General features: G+C 41.9%; 1 protein-coding gene and 1 long non-coding RNA gene across 3 annotated transcripts in view; both read left to right on the top strand.

Moving 5' to 3' along the window:
- Window positions 1-23741, top strand: part of Frmd4a (FERM domain containing 4A) — a 600187-nt gene that overhangs the window by 13215 nt on the left and 563231 nt on the right. The gene's annotated exons all lie outside the window — the stretch shown is intronic.
- The window catches only part of LOC147005990 (uncharacterized), a 50766-nt gene continuing 36783 nt past the window's right edge, over window positions 9759-23741 (top strand). Inside the window, exons 1-2 of the long non-coding RNA XR_015045480.1 lie at window positions 9759-9989; window positions 12330-12427. This is a non-coding gene — a long non-coding RNA (uncharacterized LOC147005990). The remainder of the gene's footprint in view (window positions 9990-12329; window positions 12428-23741) is intronic.

Below are 23741 nucleotides of genomic sequence, written 5' to 3'. Positions count from 1 at the left end.
GTCCAGAGTTCATATCCCAGCAACCACATGGTGGCTCACAACCACCCATAATGAGATCTGCCACCCTCTTCTGGTGTGTCTGAAGTCAGCTACAGTGTACTTACATATAATAAATAAATAAATAAATCTTAAAAAAAAAAAAGATCTGAGCTATAGAAACGTTACTCTAGAAATTTGGTTTGAATGTAAAAATGTCTCAATATGTCTGTGTTTCTATACTTGGTTCCCAGCTTGGGAAAAACAGTGGATGGACTTGGAGATGTCTTATCATGGTCCTACTACCTGTCTTCTTTCTGCTTCCTGATTGTGGATGCAGTGTGAACAGTACTTCTTCACACTCCTGCTTTCCCAGTATGATGGAATGTATTCCTTAAAACTGTAAGCCAGGGGGAAACCTCTCCTCCCTTAAGCTGCATCTTGTAAGGTGTTTGTTCACAGCGACAAGAAACATATTTAATACAGGAGGCCACATGGAAATGGGTTAAAAGAAGCAGTGGACCCTCGGACAGGAAACTCAAGTTAAAAGGCAAACTATTGAGAAGTACAGTGGGCATCATTCATGAACCAATGCATTGTGGGAGAAGACACGGTGGGAAACAGAGATCTTCCCAGTGGCTCCCATTGACAAATAAATTAAAAATGAACACTTGTTCAAGGGGCTTTAAATTAAAGTGCTTAAATCTTCTGTGTGTGCATGTGTGTGTGTGTGTGCATGTGTGTGTGCATATGCGCACACACATGTACTTGCCATGGTGCATGTAAAGGGTCAAAAGACAACTTTTGGGAATCAGTTCTTCCTTGTTGAGGCAGGGTCCCTCTCCTTGTTTCTGCCACTGCAGCATATACCACAGGCCAGCTGGCCTGAGAGCTGAGAATTTTGTCACTGCCCACGATCTTCCCCATAGTGGTGCTAGGATTACAGATGTTCATCACCACATCTGGCTTTCTATGTGGCTTCTAGAGACGTGGGGTCACCAGGCTTGCATAGTCAACACTGTTACCCTCTGGGCCATAGCACAGGAGAGTCTTTTGGTTCACACATTGGGTTGTAAGGTGAAGCTGTGGCCAGACTCTGGATCTGGCTCCATAATTACCCTCACCCCCCTTAGGTATTTAGGTTCTCCTCTTGCCTGTGAGCCTTGCCTCCCTGCTGACTTTCCTTACAGGATTCTACCTCTTACAGTGTCTGATCTGTAGGCTTCCTCATTCAATCCAAAGGAGGGAGAGAGAGTAGAAGCAATGGATTCCATTTCTTCAGTTCAAGTGATAGAGAGTCCTGCCAAGTGACTTTTTGTGATCCCTTCACATGGTAGAGGCAGAAAGACAAGAGGCCAAGAGGTACTAAACGTACCCTTTTAGAAAGACACCAATCTCCCTCATGGCCTATATACCATATCAAAAAAGTCTATTAATATAGTTACAGTGAAATACATTTCAATATGACTTTTTGGAAGAGACAAACTTTCCAACAAGCAGTTGTCTTCATTTTGTACTAAGAGGGGTGGAATGACCATGCTTAGCTTTGCTGTGCCAGTGTCTGCTGCTGAGGTGGAAATGGGCTCATTCCAACAATCAGATTTGAAAGCAGAAAGTGGTGTCAGTGTAGACAGCCTGTGGTGTCTGTGGTTGAAAGAACAGCCCATATAGAAGAACTACATGGAGAAAAGGAGGTTAGTGTATGGGTAATGAATTTATTAAAAACAAGGACTATGACTCCTTCACCATTTATCTTGGTTCAGCACTTAGTTGAATGCCTACATATATAGCACATGCTCAGAACATTTTTCATGTGAATGAAGATGCCTTGGAGGAGATTCTATTAGAACTTCATGGTAGAGACCAGGTGATAGGGTACACAAAGAGTTTCAGCAGAAGTAAACATCCACAGACATCGTGTGTGTGTGTGTGTGTGTGTGTGTGTGTGTGTGTGTGTGTGTGTGTGTAAACTCTAAACTATGCTGCAATAGTATCATACACACACACACACACATGGTACTTATGGCTATTATATCTATTGCTAATAATGATATATATATATATATATATATATATATATATATATATATATATATGACAGAGGTCACTATTAGTTCCTTCCTCCACCTCTTCTCCACTTTAGATTTTGAGACCTAGATCTTGCTTATTTTGGCTAGCCTGACTGGCCAGCCATCCGTGGTATTTACCTGTCTCAAACCCCAATGCTAGGGCTACAGGTGTGTGCCAGCTTTGCCCAGCCTTTCATGTCCTTGTGATTATGTGGAAAGCATTTTACCCACTGAGTTGACTCCCCAGGTCTTTACTCTTATATTCCTGTCATTCAAGTACCCTACCATATGTGCCTTTCTGTTTAAGCTAATTAGAGTAGGTTCTGTTGTCTGCAGCTAAGGATTCTAAAAACCTCCTCTGCAGCTTTCATGGAGATAAGGCAAGAAGTCGGCCATCAGTTTAGTCTCATTGCAAAGAGGAAGCATGCTAATGACTACTGTGTAGACAACCAAGACCACAATCTCTGGGTAAATGCAGGCATAGTAGGAATGCAAATAAATAGGATAGATGAGAGAGACACTCTTTATTCTTCATTCAGGACATTTGCTTCTTCCAGAGAAAGCCAAGAATACTCAAATATAGTCATTATTCTGTGAACGTAGGTCCTCTAAAGAGCATGAAGCTTCGACTATCTTAATGTCTTACTGCTGCAGACTTCACCAGTCATGTCCACTGCCCAGATACCAGCGTAACAGAATAGTTAGAATGTGATGAGGAAAGAAAGAGCAAGCCACTTTTAAAAATGAGTATTTGTAATTATGGTCATATAGACAAAAAATATCAGAAAGATTTTGAAACTTTATGTAGATATCCAGTCATACACATGTGCAGTCTAAATCATTTGAAATGTGAATATCATTACTTGAAAATTCCTTTTTTTAGGTTTAGAAGTAAAAACACCTTTATGGCTAAAATGTTCTTAAATATAAATAAAAACATAATAAAAATGAGCTTACCTTCCATGCCAGGTTTTAGTTTCTTATATCCTTCCAGAGACTCCCTGGGCATATGTGATCTCTTTCCTTGTCACTCCCTACAGCTCAATCACATTCTTTACAAAGTCTGTACAGGTTTTGTTACTTGGATGACAAAATATATTTAATAGTCCCTCACTGATGGGTACTTAGGCTAATTTAATACATTATCATTGCAAACTACTCTACGGTGATGTTCGTACACGTGCAGACATCTTTGTGCAAGTGGCTGGCACATGGCATGGTACAAAATTCTAGATGGGGAAGGATAGATCAAGACAATATCTCCTTACATTTTTATAAATATTATCCAATTACTTCAATGGCACCCTGCTATTCTCTCTCTCTCTCTCTCTCTCTCTCTCTCTCTCTCTCTCTCTCTCTCTCTCTCTCTCTCTCTCTCTCTCCGACTTTGGAAGCTTGAGTTCAGTAAGAACCAGTTCATATGGGCTGGTTGCAGGGAGATGGAGTGTAAGAAGCAAGGTAGTCTCCAAAGGGTATTTATAATCTTACTGTATAAACAATTACAGCATTAAATGTCTGCAAAATTCAAGTGGCAAATGAGCTGAGAATATCAATTGCACATCTGCCGCATCTCAAAGGCAGATGGCCTTTTAATTTTATATCCCAAGAATTACACCCAAATTTCATTCCTCTCCTCAGATCGCTCCCACAATCTTTTTACTTTCACACTTTTCAAATATCACGTGCATTTTAACATAAACTGCCACAACACTATCCTGTATCTCCCACTGTGAAGATATCAAGAACTGATTGACACTTAACCCATGGACCCATAAAGAAAAGACTATGAGACACCATCTCTGTTGTCAGGGACCTTACAATCTAGGTTGAGAAATCAACATTTAAAACCAAGTGCTGATATGCCAGAGGAAGGGGAGCAAGTGTTGTGCTGTATAATTTAACTATCCACACTTGGAAAGACAAAGAAGGGAGAGATTGTTTTTCATAAGAGCGGCTGTCAGAGATGCTTAGGAGACAGATGGATGTTGGCTTGGGCTGGGGCACAAGAAAAAGACAGAAAGGCAGGAAGAAAGAAAGGAGGAGCAAATGAGGTTGAGTAGTATATAGGCTGGAGGGAGAGTGGATGAGATTGTGTACCTATGAGAGGGAACAGTGGGACCATGGAACAAAAGACCCTGCTTGGGATGAGTAACAGGAGGCGACCAGGAGACATTACAGCCTACTGATGAGGGCATCTGATGAAAGATGGTCTGTACTGTGTTCAGAATACTCCTGCAGAACCAAACTGGCTCAGATCTGGTCACATGCGCACAGCAACAGGAGTTACAATTGACATTTTAGTGTCACCCACATGTAATATGGTCCTTATGGTTAAAGCTTTGTGAATTTACCTAACTATATTGAGTTCACAGAGGTTATCAAGGCTGTCTGCCCAACAAGCATTGTTTGAAGGAAAACTTGGGTCATGGTGGGAGTCATCCAACAAGAAGATGAGTGTGCAGGTTCCCAGGTCTGTGGCCACAGAGGGCTGTATTTGTAGTGATTGGTAGAGAGGAACACTGCTGGTAGAACTCAGGCTTGGAGATATGTAAGGACAAGAAAGGAAAATCTATATATTACTCATTGTACCCAGTCTCATGCTAAGTACCACAGGGGAGCAAAGCACTGTCCAAGACAGTATTCCATCCAGGGGCCGTCAATGTGGGCTGGCTGAGAGCATAAAGAAGAAAGAACAAGGCCAAGTGATGAGAAACCAATGAGAGATAGGCAGAGATGCTATGGAGATTCAAAGAGGAGCTCTTGGATGACAGGGGAACCAGGATAATTAAGTACTGGACCTCCCTCGAGGGGGTATTAGAGCCCAGGTTATAGTGTTGAGAAAAGTAGAAGGAACGTGTATGAAACCCAGAGCACAATAGATTCCCTTTTGTCTTTGTGTATTCTTTCATTCTAGTAGGAGGCTGGGTATCAGAGCTCATAGGCCCCATTTGTATACCTGTGAACGTGTGTGTGTGTGTGTGTGTGTGTGTGTGTGTGTGTGTGTGTGTGTGTGTTACATGTAGAGGCCCAAGGTTAACACCAGTTAGTATCTTCTTCAATTGTTCTTTACTTTAAGTCTGACACAATCTCACCCTGAACCTGGACCTTACTGATTCAAATAGGCTGACTAGCTAGCAGGCCACATGGCTCTTCCAATCTCCACTTCCACAGAGCTGCGATTGTGGCCATAGAGTTGACATAGCACCATAGGTCCCAGGGGGACATGTCACAATCAGGTTCTCATGGATTCATGGCAAGTGGTTTACTGACTGAGCCATCTCTGCAGCTCCAGAACACCCTCTTAGCAAACAGCCACAGTGGCATGGACACACTTCCAATCAATGCTTCCAGTTCTTTGAAGGAGGCAGTAGCTGTTAAACCTGAGACTTAAAAGCAGTGCACGAACTGCTCTGAGATGAAAGACATGTACGGAGGGAGAAGCATCTTTGAATTTAAAAAAAGAATTCACTATTTCATATGAAAGCCAGGCTGTCTTTCCCCCTCAATCTGCTTCTGCATAATTTTAGTCTATTTTTCTAATTATGGTAACTGAACAAGAAAAGTCCCAACTGCTGTTCACATTCTTACAACTTCTCCTCAAGGAGAAAAAAAATAATAACTTGGAAGTCTGTATCTATGCCAGAGAAAATGGAACAAAGACAGGGTGTTAATTTTCTTTGTGTAAGTTGTCTTTGGCACATTTCTTTCCTTTCCCTGCCCAAATAATTTTTAAAAAGAGTATCATTGAAGACCAATTAAAGGGATTTGGATGAGGTTCTGAGTTTGCGGTTGGTATCAATCAATTGTGCAATTTGGCCATCACTAGCCCTTCAAAAATGGCTACATTTAACTGTAGCTGAAGGAATAGAAATGAGATGGAGTCCTCTTTTGTCTGAACGACAGCTTCAAAGGGCTGAAAATGTGGGGGTTTTTCATTCTTTGAATCAGAGGTTGTCCGTTTGGCAAGGAGAAAATGTAGCCAATGTGCCTTAGATTCTTGGCCAGTGAATGCTGGCCCCCTACTTTCAACAACAGAATCATAATGAATCCAATGGAGAGGAAGAAAGGACAGCAGGGCAGGAGATAGGAAACGAGTTCAGACTCTGTGAGGGAGTACTGTGACTGAAAACACAAGTAGCCGTATCCTTCGGTGTGCCTGTACCACCAGTCTTGTTGAGACCAGTCCCCTGGCGTTTCTCTAGAGCTCGCTGAGAAAGGGTGCTGGGGACACCAACGGATGGAGTTAGACAACACTGTTGATGGAGGCTTCCCAATCCCTACTCCTTATTTCTGAAAGTCCCCAGTAGAGCTGACTGCCTGTCTTTCAAGTTATCACCTTGCAAAAGGACTACTTCTTGGTTTTCTCTCTAGTTTTCTCTTGTGGTTAGCAGATTGGAGCGGTGTTCAGTGGGAGAGAGGGGGCTCTTCCTTTGGGTCAATGTAAAGCCTTGTTTCTGGGGTGTCTATAAGACACAACAGAGATTATGCTTCTGTGCATCCTTCTTAAGCTTATTTCTGGAGAGTGTGATTCCCACCGAGGACTCTCCTGATTGCCTGGTAGATTTCCCTGCAAGTTTCTGCTCGATTATGATATGTTGGCTCCACCCCTGAATATTTTTTCTGAATTATCCTTGGGCTCAAATTAGGAGCTTTCTGATATTTATCATGTTTCTGGTGACAGTGGAATGCAAAAAATAAACAAAAAACACAATGTAGCAAAGAGAAGTATGAAAAGTCAGACACCAAGAATAAAAGAAAACACAGCCATTCAAGATCAGCTAAAGGGGATTTGGATGGGAGGCTCTGAGTCTGCAGTTTGTACCAATCAATAGTGCAATTTGACCATCAATAGCCTTTGAAAGGCTCTTCCAAAATGGTTGCATTTAACTGTAGCTGAGGGTTAGAAATGAACTCCAGGGAAGAGTCCTCCTTTGTTTAAAAGCCCGAACTTCAGATGACTGGAGTGGTTTCCCCTTCATTGTTCACACCAATGTTTGTAGATTAGCAGTGTATACTGGTGACAGAGAAGAGTAAAAACATCTTCCCTCAAGCAACGCACTGTTTCAAGTGGTTTCCATTTTCTTGGACCCTGTGTCAGATAGGGGATTAGAATCTTCCTAAAACCCAAAACAAATATCTTTCTATAGTTACGAATTTCCACGATTCTCAATCATTTTCTCAGGATCCCCCTTCCTTCATACCCCAACCCCCTCCTCAGTACATACACATTTCTACCGGCTGAGAGTTTCAGATATATAAAATAAGCTGTAGCTTTTGGTTGGTGGTTAAATCATGTCACATTTTTCAAGAGCTGGATGAATGTAAGGTGAGAAACATGAACACTACTCCTTGGGCAGAGCCTCACTGGGTGTTTGCTTAGTCACAACCTCTTCTCTCCATCTTTTCCTATAGCAAGTACAGTCTCCTATAGCAGCCTGGTTTGAACTGTGCCTTAAATGCTAGACCAAACTTCTTTAGCTCCTTTCCGTGTAGAAAATGCACAGCACATTGTACAGAAGGCCCCTGTCTATAGTTCTTAATATTCATGGTTGCTTAAGCATTTCCTTCATTTACCATCAAAGCCATGCAGGAAGATGAAGAAGTAAACTCAGAGCACAGCAGAGGCAGGGGTGCGGCCCTACCCAGCTAGCTTATCCTCTGTGCTTAACAGTGGCAAGCAGATATCTGAGTTCTTTTGCAATGTTAAAAAAAGAACTATGTTTGCTGTCTCCTAAGAAAGAGAGGGCTGGGGTCATGGGATGCTGATTGATAGAATAATCAAAAGGAAACCTGGAGCAAATGACTGGATTGATATGTAAAATAAAAGACTGGGCTTATGATCTGCAAGAGATGAGCTATCCAGAGAAATTTTTAGAATACCAAGAGAGAACTGCTTGGAGAACTGTCTCAAGCAGGAGAGAGAGAGAGAGAGAGAGAGAGAGAGAGAGAGAGAGAGAGAGAGAGAGAGAGAGAGAGAGAGAGAGAGAGAGAATCAGAACAGAGAAAAAAGCAATCTGGAAAGCTGTCTCAAGCAGAAATAGGTCACCATCAGCTTGGACCCACGATTTGACTTCAAGTCATTTGTTTAATAACTTTCTAAGCCAAGGCTGGTCCTTGACAGGCCCAAATGTTGATACACCAGTATCCCTTTGCCCCTGGGTGAGAGCAGCCATTGGAGAATTTATTCTCAGGAACATATTCTTGCTATTTGTGGTGTGCTTGTGAGGAAAGATAGTCCTTCTGGTAGACAACAGAGTTCTCAGGCAGAGACTCTCAGTCACCAGCTCAGTTGGGAAGGGACGCAGCGGTCTTTTCTCACTGTCCCGTGAGCAGATCATCCACTCTGAATTGTATGTGTCCTTGAGCCAACCATTCCTTCAGTGAACACCCAGAATGGCACATAGGTAACAGCATGAGAGAATGGAAAATGAGGTTGTACCTTATGAGATAAAAATATGCTACCTATAGAAGCCAAGAATGAAACCATACATTTTACCAAAACGACATCCCCTAAGTTCATAATCCTTAGTGAGATGCTAAGCACTCAAAGCCAGATGGACACAGTAAACCTCCAGTGATGGAAATGCTCATGGAGCAAAAGTCTACAGTGAACAGCAAGGGAGTGGAGACTGTGTGGCAAAGATAAGGCTGCTGTGCCTGGATGGGGAGAATATAAAACAGCATAGCTGCAAAGGAAGAAAGCATGTCAAGTCCTAAAAAACAAAACCCCAAAACCAAGCCAATCCACAACATCCAAAAAGTTTAAAAATAGAATCCTTGTAAGATCCAACAATTCTGAGATAAAGATTGGGAGCAGATCTTAGGAGCTTCCTGGGCATTTTTCTAACAGCATTCCAACAACCAGCAGAAGATGGAAACTGCCCAGGCTCCCATCACTGGTGCGTGTATAAACCTGTGTCATGTGCATGCAATGGAATATTTCCTTTGAAAAGGATAGATCTGACATATGCCAAAATATGGACAAACCTTAAGGACATTATGCTATGTGAAATGAGCCACTCACAAAAATATAAATATTATACAATTCTACTTATATAAGGTGTACCTGATAATAAAATTTGGAGAGAGAAAAAGTTGAATGATGGCTGTAAGGGCTAGAAGTTAATTGGGATCAGAAAAGGAAAAAGCTATTGGAATTCTGATCCCTCCACTTCTCATTTGTAAGTCTTAAATTCCCTTATCTCAGGTATAGTAGAGGTCTGTCATCCTGGTGTCTGCTGATGCAGCCCAACACAGTTGGATTCACTCGCTGCCCATTAGCACTACCTCCAATGCTAGGACCCCAAACATTTTAAAGAGGAAAGTTTTATGGGTTAGATAGAAAGTGTCCTTTCCAGAAGCTTCTGTATTAGGGGCTTGGTCCCCAGCTAATTGCACCACATTATTGACTGCTGATTGGGTGAAGATGTGCAATAATCAGTTCATGGCTGGATGGGCTGTTAGCAGGCGGGGCTTGTTTGTATAGGGTGTGCCTCTGAGTAGCACATCTTTGTCTCCCTATCTGTCTCTCTTCCTTTTCCTGGCTACCATGAAATAAGCAGTGGTGTTCTTCTTCCACCATGGTACTCGGCCTCAGCAGAGGTTCAGACACAATAAAACCAGCCAGTTACCACTTGACACCCGTAAAACCATTAGCCAAAATAAATGTTTTAACTTCAATTGTTTTTCTTGGGTATCTTTTCGGTACTGAAACCTAACACCAAGACACTATGGATTTTCCTGCTTTATTTTTCATTTCCAGTAGGAGTTCAGGTTGATTGGCATTCCCAAAGCCAAGACACAGTAGCCAACTGCCATTACTGAGAACTCGAGTTGACCATTTCTCCAATCACTGCTGGTGCTTGTCCGACTCAGAGACTACAACCTGAATAGCGGCATCAACGAGGCATCACCTTGACCAAAGGAAGCAGAGTGTGTGCTGAAGTAAGAATGTGCTCATGGCCTATTTGTGCAGCAGTTGGGTATATGCTGGAGAAGTGGTTTCATTCCTGATAGTGTTACGCATAGGGGATGAGAGGACTCTGGAGGAACCTTTTGAAAGTGTTGCCAATACTGCTTTTGTAACTGGGTAGCCTTGTGGTTGAGCATAGGCATTGACACCTCACAAGGAGTCTTTGGAGGACTCTACAGTGACTCATCACTGTAGGACAAACTTGGGCACCTTGGACTGGCCCTGTTTGAAGAATAGAATTCCCGCTGGAGACACCTTTATTTATAGCATCTGGTTCCCCTATTTCTCCAGAATCAAAGCCATTTTTCTCAATGATCTTGTCAAGTGCCCTATATTTGGATTCAAAGCTTAGGTACAGAACCTACTGCTGACCCTGTTCTGTTCCATGAAAATACTTCAAAAGAACTGCCTGATGCATTCTTATCTCTGTCTGTCTGTCTGTCTGTCTGTCTGTCTGTCTGTCAGTCTGTCTGCCTGTCTCTATATAAAGATTACTTGGATGCTACCTGAGTATCATCAGTCAAAATTTGCATGTTTTAGCAACTTCCATATTTAGCATTTTAACTCTTGTGTTTCTTTGCATTGTGTTTCATTGCATTCTTGTTTCTTAGCATGATTAGCACTGCATCCGTTCCTTTCCTCACGGTCATTCACAGTATTTTACACAGATGGCCTTTGTGAGTGTCACTCAAATGCTGATCTCTATCACTGAACTACACAGCCTCATGAGGGCAAGGTCTTAGCCAGTCTTGGCCACCACAGCAGGCTGACAATTAGCCTAGTGCTTGGCTTGGAAAATTATCACAGGACATGAATAACTATAGAGTGGACTCTGGAATTAAAAGGAAAACAAAACCTTGTGGAAACATAGCCATGTGTGTGATACTGGGCAAGCAAATATGGGACAAAATATTTTTGTGATGCACAGAGCAGAGTCCAGAAAGGTCATATTCATGTTAGTCCATCGAAGTTCTAAGCTGTCTGTCTTGTGTAATTGAGAACTGATAGGTTCTGTAAAGTAATTCACTTCCACATGTGAGTTACCTGAACTACCTGGCTGTTCAAGAGACCCAGCCAAGACTTTGAACTCAGTGATTTCTGCAGTTGACTTGGAAAGGGGGAAACAGAACTCTTGGGATCTTATCGATTTACTTAGGGTACATAGACCGTGTTCTTCAGTGGACAGTGGGGTAAGCATGGTTCTTGGGTTTATATATCCTTCAGGTTTGACTTTGTGTGTTTACCATTGCCTCTTTGAGCTGCATGTAGCCAGCAGAAAGCCCACCTAGCCTGTGAAAACATTATTCCCTTGCTCCTCAACACCCCCCTACTCCTCCTCCCTCGGCTTAGCTTAGGCAAAGTACACTTTATTGAATTCCTTTAATCTTTCCTGACAGATCAATTCTTCTGGGCTCTTAATTATTCATGTGGCTCCCCCTTAAATTTCCTTCAGGCTACTGGCTCTTTTGAGGCAGTAGGCTAGTTCTGTCTCAGGCAGCTCATTTATTTCCCAGGAGGTGGGCATCTGTGCTCAGAGCCAGAACTATAAAGAGGGCAGATGTGGGGATGGATGAGGAGGCGGGAAGGGGGGCAGTGGTAAGGTGTCCTGCAGGGAGTGGAGTTAGAAGGTCTCATTTTAAAATATTACTGTCCTGCTTAGGAGCCGGCAACGTTATTCAACATCTTCAGCAATCTCAACTGTAAAATAATTTTTTAAAAGTTCATTAATTGTCTGGGACATCACAAATATTAAGTAGTAGGGTGTCACAAGTGGACCCTCCCTGGGAACCTTTAGCAGTTTTATAAGCTTCAAACTTTTCTTCCTCTAGCACAGTGGCTCTCAACCCATGTGTCACAACCCCCATGGGGTCACATATCAGATATTCTGCATATCAGATATTTACGATTCATAACAGTAGCAAAATTATAGTTATGAAGTAGCAACAAAAAATAATTTTATGGTTGAGGGTCACCACAGCATGAGGAACTGTATTAAAGGGTCTCAGCATCAGGAAGTTGTGAAGTACTGCTAACATATGGTTTTCTGCACAGTAGCTCCTCCACAGCTGGCCATATGTGTATGTATATTCATACCATTGAGTCAGTATAGTTCTTTAATACAAGGTTTTACAGCTAAAATACACTCAGAACAAAGGAGTTTCCATGAAATTTTGGAAAGACATTATCCATTGGAACAGAATAGAATAAAGACCCTTTAACACAAGAACCTTGTTGTCTTGTTGATTGTAGAATTAGCCTCCTTGCAATTCTCATGCCTATATGACTTATCAACTATTCATTCTCCAACCCAGCCAAAGCACTGGATATCTTGTGACCAAGAAAAGAATGAAATCCTGAGCAATATGGGACCTTTGGTTACCCTGCAATAAACCACCTTTGCCCTCATACTGTAAGTAACTCCACCATAAAGTTAAACTACAAACACCATTTTATTGTGGAACAATGTTGCGGCCTGCCCGCAGTCCACAACACGAACGGTTCAACTGAGAATGGCAGTTCGAGCTAAAAAGAGAGGAATCTAGATGGGGCGGAAGAAAGAACGGAGCTAAGATAACATTCTGATCAAAGCTCAATTTTACTATTTCCAGACACTCAGTTATAAAGGAAGGGGGAGGGAACCCAATATCCCGCCAAGTAACTCAGGGTCCAGTAGCAGGACGAACACGTGTGTGCCTCCAGGCAGCAAAGGCAGGGTCCAGCAGTAGGCGTGGCAGGACGAATGAGCAGGAAGCTCCACCCTTGAGCAAGCAGGTTCCAGGCTGGGGGAAGGGAGGCCACAGAACAATGCCTTGACCATTTCGTTCTTTAATCTGGAATCTGAAGTCCTTCCCTAAAATCTACTACCCCAGCTTCATCCACGTGTCCTCCTCCTGCACATGTGGCAGCAAACAGCAGTTCCCTGTCTTCTGGTGTCCTTTCACACACTGGCCTTTATTCAGTTACTTTCTATCTATCAACCTAGTCTTCAGATGTGATTTTTCCTGTAGAGTCGATTAACACAAATCTAGATGACCACCAAATAGCTAGCCAACAGTCAGAGTGGAAGTCCAAGGCATAGGTGTGTCATAGTCAGATGTATGTTGATAAACTGAAAAATTACGTCTTAAATTATACCATGTAAAAATGCCCATGTAAAGCTGGGAATACAGCCCTGTGCCAGAGTCCCTGCCTACCATGTATATGGCACTACATTCAGTTCCTTTTAGTGATGGGGGACACAACAACATGGGAGTGAAGGCAATGGGGGACTTACATCCCCTTGTGGTTAGGTTGCTACTGTCCTCAGACAGACTCCCATTCAGCGCAAAGTTCACCCCACATAGATACAGAAGACCAGCTGGGATGTTCTTTGTGGTTTTTTTTCTATGAAAAAAAAATCCCTCTCTGCTAAGTCTATGAAACCTGAAAGGATGAAAACTAAACCAAGGAAACCCAGCAGCTGTCCCTTACTGATCCTTTTTGCACAATAATGAAGACAAAGATGTAAGGATGAAGAAGCTGATGGTAACGATGCCCAGGAGTGGACTGGGGACGGGGTGGAGCTGTACATACTTAAGCTGTGAGTGATTACATTAGACAGACACTCAGGAATGATCGGCTTTGAGCATAAAGACTCAATGGCTTTTTCTTGAGCCATTTTATAAGGATCTAGAGGTACGTTGCTTTTCATTGGTATGCCTGAGATTCTGAGTGTTATCTATGTCCATACCACACTGACCCCTCTCTCTGTCTCTGTCTCTGTCTCTGTCTCTGTCTCTCTGTCTCTCTGTCTCTCTGTCTCTCTGTCTCTGTCTCTGTGTGTGTGTGTGTGTGTGTGTGTGTGTGTGTGTGTGTTATTTGTATTGTAAGAAGACACTGTAAAATGATACCTTGGGGCAGTCTGGAAGCAGGTAACAAAGAGTATCACATAATAGCACTTACTGTTAATCCATGAAGAAAATAATGTGTTTCTTCTATTTCTGGTAATGGAGAAGTCCAAGACTGACCAGCTGCATCTTTTGCTGCATCCCATAGTGAGACAGAGCAAGAATATCAGCTTCTTCAGTGTTTTACCTGTGATGCTGAGGCCATTAGTGCCATGGTGAGGAAGCAGGAGCATCCTCTTGTCCTTCTCTAACCCTAACTGCTTCCCAAAGACCCATGCTCAAAATACCATCAAGAGAGGGATTTGAGGATTCCGTTTCTAGTAAACTCAGAGCAGGACACATTCAAACCAAACAAGGCTGGAGTACAGCTCAGTGGCAGAGTGATTAGCCATCATGAGCTCTTGGGTTCTATCTCCACAGTTAGGTAAAGAAAAGAAAGAGGAAGATAGACACCAGTGGATGGATCAAACTGTAGCTTAAAATCTGGTGCTCAGAAGACATCTAAACAGGGGCCAAGGAGCTGGCTCAGCAGGCTAAGTAGCTGCTGCACAAATATGGGGTCCTGCACTCACATAAAAAGCCAGATATGACATTGTGCCCCTGAGGTCCCAGCACTGGGGGCACAATAGGCAGGTCACAGGAGCTTGCTAACCAGACAATCTATAATCAAAGTAGCTACATGGTCAGTGATAGAGCCTGCCTCTAAAAGCAACTTGGGGTGAGGTGAGAAAGACACCCTAGTCAACTGCTGAGCTCTGCATGGCTGTGCAGACACACAGGCATCTGTACACACACTCGTACTCACACACAGAGCTACACTTGGGGCTTGGCAGAGACAAGGACAGGATGGCCTTCCCAAAAGATGGCAAGGGTGAGTGAGGGTGGGAGGGTACCTCCTGTGGTCAGAGGATTCTGAATTTTATAGTCTTGAGCAGGAGGCCTGGCATTCACCTTTCACAGAGCACTAGTCCATGCTTGAGCCTTTGCCTCTGTGTTTCTGCCTGTAAGTAGCCTTGTTGGGTCAGCTGGGATTCTATTGCCTTGGCCAAGGGCAGTTACAGGAAATATGCTCATCTGACAGCATGTTCATGACCAAGGTAACGTGAGCATTTAAATCCTCAAAGCCCTGCCTCCACAGTGACACACTTCCTCTAACAAGGCCACTCTCCTAATAATGCCACTTGCTATGGTTAAACATTCAAAGGCACTAATCTATGAGGGACATATCTATTCAAACCACTGCAGGCAGATGTGTCTTAATATACAGTTCTCTCTCTGTCTTCCTCTCTCTCTCTCTCTCTCTCTCTCTCTCTCTCTCTGTCTTTCTTTTTCCTCTCTCTCTCTCTCTCTGTCTTTCTTTTTCCTCTCTCTCTCTCTGTCTTTCTTTTTCCTCTCTCTCTCTCTCTCTCTCTCTCTCTCTCTCTCTCTCTCTCTCTCTCTCTCTTTCTCTCTCTCTCCCTCTCTCCTTCCCTCACATGAGATTGCAGTACATGATTGTTTAGCTAAGCTGGAAGCCAGCAATCCAGCAAACCTCTAATAATGTGGTAGTGGGCACACACAGCTATGCCTGATGCTGTAAGAGGGTGCTGAAGCTCTGAACTTGGGTTTTAAGATTGCCCAGCAAACACTCTTACCCACTCATCTTCCAGCTCCTTTGTTAATTCTGTGTAATGGAACTGGGAAGGTGCTGCATGATGGGCTGTTTTCCTAGGACTGCAAGGATCAATGGTTTACTCTGCATATCACATTCTCAAAAGGTGAAAGAAGCCAGAATGTCTATATTGCTCTGTCTCTGTCTCTCTGTCTCTCTGTCTCTGTCTCTGTCTCTGTCTCTCTCTCTCTCTCTCTCTCTCTCTCTCTCTCTCTCTCTCTCTCTCTCTCTCTCTCTCCTGAATTCATTCCAGAATGGCTTTGGCCATCCACAGCCCCTGCCAGAGGCAGATTTTATAGACTATGTCCATTGCCATCTCCTGGCACCTGATGCCACTGGATAAAGGCTAGCTCGCGAATCAGTCGGTGACTTTGTATCTGACCAGGAAGTTCCTGCATCCGGAAATGAGTGAGGTGAATTCTTTAGTCTACCGGGGACTGGAACACTGAGATAAAGTCAGAAGATACTGGAATGGAGAGTTCAGGAAATACAAAGACCAGAAGGACCACAGTAGGCCTCATCTTTGTATCCAAAAGAACCAAACCAAACCAAATCAAATCAACCTATATTTTCCTCTTGATTTGCAGTTCCATAATTACTTTTTATTAAACTGGAGGAGATTACATCTTTAGTGTAAGTTGAATATTTTAAGTTTTAGAAAAAAAGATCCTCCCTATAAACAAGGATACCACAGTGACTTGATGGTAGAATTGTGGGGAACTTGCCCATCTTCCTACATGCCATAGAATGGTTACAAGATCTCAACACCATACTAGGATTGACTCCCCCCCATTCCTCCCATGTATATAAACCCATCCAAAGACCTGCGTTTGTATAGCCTGGTCCTCCTCAGCATTGGTATTTTAGGAAGGGAGGGAATCTTATTATTAAAAGTATTCTATCTGTATCAAACTCAGTTTCTACATTTGCTAAAAAGCCAGGAATCCTATACCTCACAGAAGTTGCCAGCCCAGATCAGCAGAGAAGCCTGCTGAGTGATGCAGAAGGAGACACCACACAAACGTAAGATCCAATCACAACCTCCCTCAGAGCACCTGAGCCCTCAGCAATCTTCTGGGGAATCAGATAAGAACTGATATTTGATAAAGCTCACGGTTGTGAGAGGAGCACCGCAGCAAATCCCACGGAGTGCATTTAGGCTGTGGTGGCCTTTCTAAGCCATTGCCAGGAGGTTAAAGAGATGCGAGAATGCACTTGCTGTCCTGGAGAAGAGCTTTATGTCTTTACTAGACTTTTGATAGATGTTGCTGTTCAGAATAGTACAGGCGTCCCCGTTTTCACTGGCTCACTCCTTTGGATCTGGTTGAATTGGGGTCCACTTCTGTTGCAATCATGATGGCAATATGAAGGGTCAGTGAACTATGGGTTCTGTGATACTGTGCAGAGATATTGTACTCAGCGTAAATCCCACAGACTCACCCTTATTATTTCATCTGCTTCCAGCCATGCGGACATGGAGGGACACTTAATATTTGTAAGCCTGTCTGTTTTATTAGTCCACATGAGGCCATGTGGACCTCTGGCCTTTGAAACCCTGCCTTATTGAATCATTAATGGCTTAAGACAAAGACACAGCTATTTCTTTTATTAAAAAGTAGGAAATATACACTGGCCACAAAAGAATATATCAAATATATATGCTGCTTAAGGAAAAATACAAAAGAGCCAGTGAACCTTGTCAGTCTGCCAGGGATCCATATTTGTTGCACACAATGGTTATCATGCCTTACATCACCTTCTTTGTCCTACCTGAAGTCAACACCGCCTCCTAAGGAGTATGACGTCAGCCTTAGTTTGGTGTTAATTGTGCCTTTACTTTTCTTTCTTATATTTTATAAATCTTATTATAAGAAAACATTCATCAAAATTAACTAGACTGAAAGCCCATACATCTAAGTGAACTTCTGTACAGTTAGAACGGCCATTCTGAAGCTACAGAGCTTCACACTGGATTTTGTGCTTTTGTTATCAAATACATTTTCACACACTTATCCACCACCAAAACCAAAAACTCAATGACTGAGCATGAACTAGAAAAGCAGTTAGCTTTTATAACTCCTGCTGGCTCTCTGCATGCAGTCCTCATCCGTCCCTTAACCATCTTTCCTCTTTCCTACGTGTTACACTGAACCACTTCTTTTGGTAGTTGTGCTATGTTCGTAACCGTCTCCAATAATGTAAAGCCTCCTCTCTTTTTTGCCTTAACGTTAACTTTGAGCTTCCTTCATTCCGTCCTGGCAACGGTCACTTATGAATGTGCTGTAACTCACTCTGACCATCTGCACTGTTTCCAGAGTTTTATTAGTAGCCCCATGCTGTTGACCATTCTTAGATGTGTTGCCTGGAGCTAAGAGCATGTGTTTCTGTGGGATTCACACCAGAGGGTAGGAGTGCTGGATTTTAGCCATCGAGGTATTCTGCTATGCTGACAGACATTCTGGTTTAAGCAGCCATAGGCAGGCGCTATTTGCTTTTGTTTGTACTTTTAGTTTCTTATAGCTTTATCCAAACTTAGAATTGCCACCTGATGCCATGAAAGCATCATCATTCAATAAAATGCTTGCCTTGCAAGTCTGAGGACCTGAGTTTGGTCCCCAAATCCCACATCAGAAAGAGCCGGGATGATGGTGCACACTTGCAATTACAGATTAGGGAAACAGAAATGATCTCTGGAACTCACTGCCCAGCCAATCAAGCCTACTTGATGAGTTCCAGTTCACTGATAGAACCTGTCCCAATGAAACTAAAAATAAGGTAGACAGTGCCTGAGAAATGACACCATGGGTGTCCTCTGTCCTCTACATGATATTATATGCCATGCACACAAACACTCAGAGATAAAAAATAAAGGAAAAAAAACATACGCACACGATTCCACAACTAGGCAATATCTAAATGCTTTTCTGCACTAATTCTGTTCACTTAATAGGATAATGCAATATCCCTCTATTTCGAATCTGCTAGGATATTTATCATGAATGGGTACTATATTTTGTTAAATTATAATTATTAGTTTGTAGGTCTGAGGAAAAATCAGATGTTTATAATTTAAGCTACTAATGATGTAAATTTCCCTACTAAGCCAACTCCACATTCCTGATATCAAATCAAGGAAGTACAGAGGGAGCCTTAAACCTTTTACTTACATTTATTTACTTGCGTGTGCATGTGTGTTCATGCATGAGTCCTTCTAACTCACTAACATGGGATGCCTTTCCTTTTCTTCAATTTTTAACCATAAACTTTAGCTTTCATTGTACATTCTTTGACGTTGTTGCTTGTTTATTCTCAAGCATTTTATTCATTTTGATATTACTAGAAATAGAATCGTTTTCTTTTTTTTTTATATTTTTATTACATATTTTCCTCAATTACATTTCCAATACTATCCCAAAAGTCCCCCATAGCGCCCCCCACTTCCCTACCCACCCATTCCCATTCTTTTGGCCCTGGCATTCCCCTATATAGGGGCATATAAAGTTTGCAAGTCCAATGGGCCTCTCTTTCCATTGATGGCCGACTAGGCCATCTTTCAATACATATGCAGCTAGAGACAAGAGCTCCAGGGTTCTGGTTAGTACATCATGTTGTTCCAACAATAGGGTTGCAGATCCCTTTAGCTCCTTGGGTACTTTCTCTAGCTTCTCCATTGGGAGCCCTGTGATACATCCAATAGTTGACTGTGAACATCCACTCCTGTGTTTGCTAGGCCCCGGCATCGTCTCACAAGAGACAGCTATATTTGGGTCCTTTCAGCAAAATCTTGCTAGTGTATGCAATGGTGTCAGCGTTTAGAAGCTGATTATGGGACGGATCCCTGGATACAGCAGTCTCTAAATGGTCCATCCTTTCATCACAGCTACGAACTTTGTCTCTGTAACTCCTTCCCTGGGTGTTTTGTTCCCAATTCTAAGAAGGTGCACAGTGTCCACACTTTGGTCTTCATTCTTCTTGAGTTTCATGCGTTTATCAAATTGTATCTTATATCTTGGGTATCCTAAGTTTTGGGCTAATATCCACTTATCAATGAATACATATTGTGTGAGTTCTTTTGTGATTGTGTTACTTCACTCAAGATGATGCCCTCCAGGTCCATCCATTTGGCTAGGAATTTCATAAATTCATTCTTTTTAATAGCTGAGTAGTACTCCATTGTGTAAATGTACCATAATTTCTGTATCCATTCCTCTGTTGAGGGACATCTGGGTTCTTTCCAGCTTCTGGCTATTATAAATAGGGCTGCTATGAACATAGTGGAGCATGTGTCCTTTTTACCGGTTGGGACATCTTCTGGATATATGCCCAGGAGAGGTATTGCTGGATCCTCCGGTAGTACTATGTCCAATTTTCTGAGGAACCGCCAGACTGATTTCCAGAGTGGTTGTACAAGCTTGCAATCCCACCAACAATGGAGGAGTGTTCCTCTTTCTCCACATCCTCGCCAGCATCTGCTGTCACCTGAATTTTTGATCTTAGCCATTCTGACTGGTGTGAGGTGGAATCTCAGGGTTGTTTTGATTTGCATTTCCCTGATGATTAAGGATGTTGAACATTTTTTCAGGTGCTTCTCTGCCATTCGGTATTCCTCAGGTGAGAATTCTTTGTTCAGTTCTGAGCCCCATTTTTTAATGGGGTTATTTGACTTTCTGGAGTCCACCTTCTTGAGTTCTTTATATATATTGGATATTAGTCCCTTATCTGATTTAGGATAGGTGAAGATCCTTTCCCAATCTGTTGGTGGTTTTTTTGTCTTATTGATGGTGTCTTTAGCCTTGCAGAAGCTTTGTAGTTTCATGAGGTCCCACTTGTCAATTCTCGATCTTACAGCACAAGCCATTACTGTTCTATTCAGGAATTTTTCCCCTGTGCCCATATCTTCAAGGCTTTTCCCCACTTTCTCCTCAATAAGTTTCAGTGTCTCTGGTTTTATGTGAAGTTCCTTGATCCACTTAGACTTGACCTTAGTACAAGGAGATAGGAATGGATCAATTCGCATTCTTCTACATGTTAACAACCAGTTGTGCCAGCACCATTTGTTGAAAATGCTGTCTTTCTTCCACTGGATGTTTTTAGCTCCCTTGTCGAAGATCAAGTGACCATAGGTGTGTGGGTTCATTTCTGGGTCTTCAATTCTATTCCATTGGTCTATTTGTCTGTCACTATACCAGTACCATGCAGTTTTTATCACAATTGCTCTGTAGTAGAGCTTTAGGTCCGGCATGGTGATTCCACCAGAGGTTCTTTTATCCTTGAGAAGAGTTTTTGCTATCCTAGGTTTTTTGTTATTCCAGATGAATTTGCAGATTGCACTTTCTAATTCGTTGAAGAATTGATTTGGAATTTTGATGGGGATTGCATTGAATCTGTAGATTGCTTTTGGCAAGATAGCCATTTTTACAATGTTGATCCTGCCAATCCATGAGCATGGGAGATCTTTCCATCTTCTGAGATCTTCTATAATTTCTTTCTTCAGAGACTTGAAGTTTTTATTATACAGATCTTTCACTTCCTTAGTTAGAGTCACGCCAAGATATTTTATATTATTTGTGACTATTGAGAAGGGTGTTGTTTCCCTAATTTCTTTCTCAGCCTGTTTATTCTTTGTGTAGAGAAAGGCCATTGATTTGTTTGAGTTAATTTTATATCCAGCTACTTCACCGAAGCTGTTTATCAGGCTTAGGAGTTCTCTGGTGGAATTTTTAGGGTCACTTATATATACTATCATATCATCTGCAAAAAGTGATATTTTGACTTCATCTTTTCCAATTTGTATCCCTTTGATCTCCTTTTGTTGTCGAATTGCTCTGGCTAGGACTTCAAGTACAATGTTGAATAGGTATGGAGAAAGTGGACAGCCTTGTCTAGTCCCTGATTTTAGAGGGATTGCTTCAAGCTTCTCACCATTTACTTTGATGTTGGCTACTGGTTTGCTGTAGATTGCTTTTATCATGTTTAGGTATGGGCCTTGAATTCCTGATCTTTCCAAGACTTTTATCATGAATGGGTGTTGGATCTTGTCAAATGCTTTTTCCGCATCTAACGAGATGACCATGTGGTTTTTGTCTTTGAGTTTGTTTATATACTGGATTATGTTGATGGATTTCCGTATATTGAACCATCCCTGCATCCCTGGGATGAAACCTACTTGGTCAGGATGGATGATTGTTTTGATGTGTTCTTGGATTCGGTTAGCAAGAACTTTATTGAGGATTTTTGCATCAATATTCATAAGGGATATTGGTCTGAAGTTTTCTATCTTTGTTGGGTCTTTTTGTGGTTTAGGTATCAGAGTAATTGTGGCTTCATAGAATGAGTTGGGTAGAGTACCTTCTGTTTCTATTTTGTGGAATAGTTTGTGAAGAACTGGGATTAGATCTTCTTTGAAGGTCTGATAGAACTCTGCACTAAACCCATCTGGTCCTGGGCTTTTTTTAGTTGGGAGACTATTAATGACTGCTTCTATTTCTTTGGGGGATATAGGGCTGTTTAGATCATTAACCTGATCTTGATTCAACTTTGGTACCTGGTATCTGTCTAGGAACTTCTCCATTTCATCCAGGTTCTCCAGTTTTGTTGAGTATAGCCTTTGGTAGAAGGATCTGATGGTGTTTTGGATGTCTTCAGGATCTGTTGTTATGTCTCCTTTTTCATTTCTGATTTTGTTAATTAGGATGCTTTCCCTGTGCCCTCTAGTGAGTCTGGCTAAGGGTTTATCTATCTTGTTGATTTTCTCAAAGAACCAGCTCCTTGATTGGTTGATTCTTTGAAGAGTTTTTCTTGTTTCCACTTGGTTGATTTCACCCCTGAGTTTGATTATTTCCTGCCGTCTACTCCTCTTGGGTGAATTTGCTTCCTTTTGTTCTAGTGCTTTTAGGTGTGTTGTCAAGCTGCTAATGTGTGCTCTCTCTAGTTTCCTTTTGGAGGCACTCAGAGCTATGAGTTTTCCTCTTAGAAATGCTTTCATTGCGTCCCATAAGTTTGGGTATGTTGTGGCTTCATTTTCATTGAACTCTAAAAAGTCCTTAATTTCTTTCTTTATTCCTTCCTTGACCAAGGTATCATTGAGAAGAGTGTTGTTCAGTTTCCACGTGAAGGTTGGCTTTCTATTATTTATTTTGTTATTGAAGATCAGCCTTAGGCCATGGTGATCTGATAGGATGCATGGGACAATTTCAATATTTTTATATCTGTTGAGGCCTGTTTTGTGACCAATTATGTGGTCAATTTTGGAGAAGGTACCATGAGGTGCTGAGAAGAAGGTATATCCTTTTGTTTTAGGATAGAATGTTCTGTAGATATCTGCCAGATCCATTTGATTCATAATTTCTCTTAGTTTCACTGTGTCCCTGTTTAGTTTCTGTTTCCATGATCTGTCCATTGATGAAAGTGGTGTGTTGAAGTCTCCCACTATTATTGTATGAGGTACAATGTGTGCTTTGAGCTTTACTAAAGTTTCTTTAATGAATGTGGCTGCCTTTGTATTTGGAGCATAGATATTCAGGATTGATAGTTCCTCTTGGAGGATTTTACCTTTGATGAGTATGAAGTGTCCCTCCCTGTCTTTTTTAATGACTTTGGGTTGGAAGTCAATCTTATCAGATATTAGAATGGCTACTCCAGCTTGTTTCTTCATGCCATTTGCTTGGAAAATTGTTTTCCAGCCTTTCATTCTGAGGTAGTGTCTATCCTTTTCTCTGAGATGAGTTTCCTGTAAGCAGCAAAATGTTGGGTCTTGTTTGTGTAGCCAGTTTGTTAGTCTATGTCTTTTTTCGGGGAGTTGAGTCCATTGATATTAAGAGATATTAAGGAAAAGTAATTGTTGTTTCCTGTTATTTTTGTTGTTAAAGTTGGCATTTTGTTCTTGTGGCTGTCTTCTTTTAGTTTTGTTGAGGGATTACCTTCTTGTTGTTTCTAGGGCGTGGTTCCTGTCCTTGTATTGGTTTTTTTCTGTTATTATCCTTTGAAGGGCTGGATTCGTGGAGAGATAATGTGTGAATTTGGTTTTGTCGTGGAATACTTTGGTTTCTCCATCTATGTTAATTGAGAGTTTGGCTGGGTATAGTAGCCTGGGCTGGAATTTGTGTTCTTTTAGTGTCTGTATAACCTCCGTCCAGGATCTTCTGGCTTTCATAGTCTCTGGTGAAAAATCTGGTGTAATTCTGATA

This window comes from Mus caroli, unplaced genomic scaffold (assembly GCF_978045245.1).
Source record: "Mus caroli unplaced genomic scaffold, Mus_caroli_1 scaffold_2, whole genome shotgun sequence".
Classification (NCBI taxonomy): Eukaryota; Metazoa; Chordata; class Mammalia; order Rodentia; family Muridae; genus Mus; species Mus caroli.
Note: the sequence above shows the minus strand (reverse complement) of the source record. Positions and strands in the feature narration are given on the sequence as shown.